The following is a 4,283-nucleotide window of genomic DNA, read 5'->3' as shown; positions in this document are numbered from 1 at the left end:
CTTCAAGTTGTTCAATACAGCATATAGACAAATGATTGCTGTGTCTTTTAAAGATTGTTCTATTAAAATTAATAAATTTGGCCATTGGGCCAAGGTCCTCAGGCCCTACAGGATTTTAAATCCATGCCCTCAAGCAAGGCTCCACCCTTACCCTTAGTCTATGATTCAAGGGCCACCCACTTTTGAGAGGGGAAAAAATCTGTAACACACAACAAGAAAGATCTACCCCAGAAACTTTCCTTGCCTGACCACAATCCAGAGGACACCATCATTGAGACAACTACCAGCCATCCAGCTGACTTCTATAGATTGAAGTAAGATAAAATAATTAGTAATTTCAATCCTTCCTCTGTCATGATGTTTCCTATTGGCCCAGTGATAAGGACCTTTGTTTTCTTGGTGTTATTCATACTAAAAGCTGTAGTCCTTGATCTTCTGCAGTAAGAGGTTCATGTCCTCCTCACTTTAAACGAGTGAGTTTGTATAAAATGCAAAATACAAGTTGTTGGTGAATTTTCCTTCAATCCTGATGGCACATTATTCATAATCCAACTTCACTAATAATTTGCTCAGCATGTAGACTGAACAGGTATGAAGAAAGGATACACACCTTACATACATCCTTGCTGATTTTAAACCATATAGTGTTCACTTACTCCTTTCTGACAATGGTTTCTTGGTCTAGGTATAGAGTTCATATGAGTACAAACAATTATGTATTCTGGGATTCCCATTCTTCTCAATATTAGCCATAGTTTATTGTGATCCTCATAGTCAAATGCTTTTGCATAGTCAATAAAACAGATAGATATTCTTCTGGTATTCTTTGCACTCACCCAGGATGCATCTTATATCAGTAATGATATGCTTGGTGCATATCTTCTACATACAGCTTAAACTTCTTGCAATTCCCTGTCAAGGTACGTTTCCAGCTGGTTTTGGATGATGTTCAGCAACATTTTGCTCACATGTGATATTAACGATATTGTTCAATATTTTCCGCATTCTTTTGAATTATCTTTATTGCCCAGGCAGCTATCCTCCAAATTTTATGACTTAGACTGGTGAGCACATCCAGAGTTGCATCTGTTAGTTGAAACATGTCATTTGGTATCCCATCCATTCTTCACGCCTTATTTTCATGACAGTTTCTTCAGCACAACTTGAAATTCTTCCTTCATTGCCATTGGCTCTTGTTCATACGGTTACTTCTTGACATTTGTAAGTGTTAAAAAATTATTTTTGTTTTTTGCTGGAGAACGCTGCCGAGGAAGCGTTATTCCCACCGCCGCCATGTTGAAGTCAGAGTCTCCTACAGAGCCCGGACAGCTGCGGAAGCTATTCTTCCGGGGGCTGAGCTTCGAGATGATGGATGAAAGTCTGAGGAGCCATTTTGAGCAATGGGGGACGCTCCCGGACTGTGTGGTAATGAAAGATCAAAATACCAAGCGCTCCAGAGGCTTTGACTTTGTCACATACTCAACTGTGGAAGAGGTGGATTCAACCATGAATGCAAGGCCCCACAAGGTGGATGGAAGGGTGATGGAACCCAAGAGGGCTGTCTCCAGAGAAGATTCTCAAAGACCAGGTGCCCACTTAACTGTGAAAAAGATCTTTGTTGGTGGAATTAAATAAGACACTGAAGAACATCAATTAAGAGATTATTTTGAGCAGTACCGGAAAATTGAAGTGATTGAAATCATGACAGACCGAGGCAGTGGCAAGAAAAGGGGCTTTGCTTTTGTAACTTTTGATGACCATGATTCTGTAGATAAAATCGTTATTCAGAAATACCACACTGTGAATGGTCACAATTGTGAAGTGAGGAAAGCCCTGTCAAAGCAAGAGATGGTCAGAGCCTCTTCCAGCCTGAGAGGTCGAAGTGGTTCTGGAAACTTTGGTGGTGGCCGTGGAGGTGGTTTCGGTGGGAATGACAACTTTGGTCGAGGAGGAAACTTCAGTGGACGAGGTGACTTTGGTGGCAGTCGTGGCGGTGGAGGATATGGAGGCAGTGGAGATGGTTATAATGGATTTGGTAATGATGGAAGCAACTTTGGAGGTGGTGGAAGCTACAATGATTTTGGCAATTACAACAATCAGTCTTCAAATTTTGGACCCATGAAGGGAGGAAATTTTGGAGGCAGAAGCTCTGGCCCTTACAGTGGTGGTGGTCAGTATTTTGCCAAACCATGAAACCAAGGTGGCTATGGTGATTCAAGTAGCAGCAGCAGCTATGGCAGCGGCAGACGGTTTTAGTAACTGCCAGGAAACAAAGCTTAGCAGGAGAAGAGAGCCAGAGAAGTGACAGGGAAGCTACAGGTTACAATAGATTTGTGATCTCAGCCAAGCACAGTGGCTGCAGGGCCTAGCTGCTACAAAGAAGACATGTTTTAGACAATACTCATGTGTATGGGCAAAAAACTCGAGGACTGTATTTGTGACTAATTGTATAACAGGTTATTTTAGTTTCTGTTCTGTGGAAAGTGTAAAGCATTCCGAAAACAAGAGCTTAAATGTAGATGATTTTTTTTTGCACCCATGCTGTTGATTGCTAAATGTAATAGTCTGATCATGACACTGAATAAATGTCCTTTTTTAAATGTAAAAAAAATAAATAAATAAAAACTATATTTGTAGAACAATTCTGTTAAATTCTTTCATCTTCTTTTAATATTTCATAGATCACAAGATTTTGCCCATTATATATATCTCTTAGTATTGCAACTTTAGTCTTGAATTTATTATTGTTTTTTATTTTCTTCCAGCTCAAGAAATACTGAGAAAGTTGTTCTCTTTTTATTCTCTTAATCCAGCTCTTTGTACATTTTGGTATGAAACTTTGCTTTGTCTTCTTGAGTTGTCCTTTGAATTCTTTCATTTAGCTTTTAAAATTCAGCATTTCTTCCCTTTTTTTTAGCTTCTTTACACGCTAATGCAATTTTTTGTTCTAATGCAATTTTTTTATTTCCATTCATTAATTGTTGTAGTTTTCCCCCTGCCCACCCCTACCCCTAATTTGCTTTTCTCTTTGAAAAGTAAAAGAAAAAAATTCTTTCACTGTTATTAAAACTCTCCCCCCAGGTCCACTCCACTATGCTGCTTGCGTTCTGGAATCCTGTCATAACTATAATATCTAATTGCATATCCCTTTTAAACAGTTCTCTCCCTCATGTGCTTCAATGCAGTATACATTATTTATCTCCTCTTTCTCAGGATCCCTCTAACCTCTATGTGAGTCCTCTTTTACAACAGTGGCATTATGCCGTATTTGTCTTTTAATGACTGAGATATTTCACACGGCATAATGTCCTCCAAGGTCACCCATTTTGTGCAGTATTTCATGAGTTCCTTGTTTTTCAATGCTGCACAGCATTCCATTGTCTAAATATACCAGAGCTTCTATACCCAGCCTGGACTTCCGGAAGTTCTCTGCTGATGTGCTGTTCTAATCGTTTTTGGATAATCTTCAATAGAATCTTGCTTGCATGTGAAATCAATGACACTGTTCTGTAGTTTCCACACTCAGTTGGGTCACCTTTCTTTGGAATGGGAACAAATATAGATCTCTTCCAGTCAGTTGGCCAAGTGGTTGTTCTCCAGATTTCTTGGCACAACTTGGTGAGCACATCCAGGGCAACATCTGTTATCTGAAATGCTTCAACTGGTATACCATCTATTCCTGGGCCCTTATTTTTTGCTATTTCCTTCAAAGCAGCTTGATCATTACAAAATATTTTTCCCCAGCCTGTGGCTTCCCTTTTTACCCTGTTGGAGAAGTTTTTGGATGTTCATAGGGATTTGATTCTCAGTAGGTCCCATTCATCTATTTTATCCTATTCTAGTTATAGATATTTCAGGATGCTTAGAAGACTGTGGATTAAGACATCTAGGGTTCTTCCAAGCTTTTCTTTAATGAAGTTTGTAGTCCTTCGATTCAGTCCTAGGCCCATGATCTACTTTGAGTTGGTTTTTGTGTACTGAGTGAGGTGTGGATCTTGCTTGAATTTCTGCAGATAGTTTTCCGATTTTGCCAGCACCGTTTGTTTAAAATGCTGTCATTTCCCTACTTGACTTATTTCATCTCCTTGTAAAAAATCAGTTGACCATAGGTAGTTAGGCTGATTTCTGGATTGCCAATTCTATTCCATTGATCTATGTGTCTGTCATTGTACCAGTACCATGCTGTCTTGACCAAGAACAACAATGTAGTAGGATTTGAAGTCAGGAAGTGAGAAGCCTCCTACCTTGTTTCTTTCTTTCTTTCTTTCTTCCTTCCTTCCTTC

At 39.4% G+C, this 4,283-nt stretch overlaps 1 pseudogene; it reads left to right on the top strand.

Annotated features, from left to right (window-relative positions):
* The first annotated feature begins 1,293 nt into the window (after window positions 1–1,293).
* LOC102869581 lies at window positions 1,294–2,256 on the top strand (annotated as a pseudogene).
* The last annotated feature ends 2,027 nt before the right edge of the window (window positions 2,257–4,283 follow it).

The sequence above is a fragment of the Elephantulus edwardii genome, unplaced genomic scaffold (assembly GCF_000299155.1).
Source record: "Elephantulus edwardii isolate Elephantulus edwardi_28Jun2011 unplaced genomic scaffold, EleEdw1.0 scaffold00434, whole genome shotgun sequence".
Lineage (NCBI taxonomy): Eukaryota > Metazoa > Chordata > Mammalia > Macroscelidea > Macroscelididae > Elephantulus > Elephantulus edwardii.
This window is presented reverse-complemented; position numbering and strand designations above follow the sequence as displayed.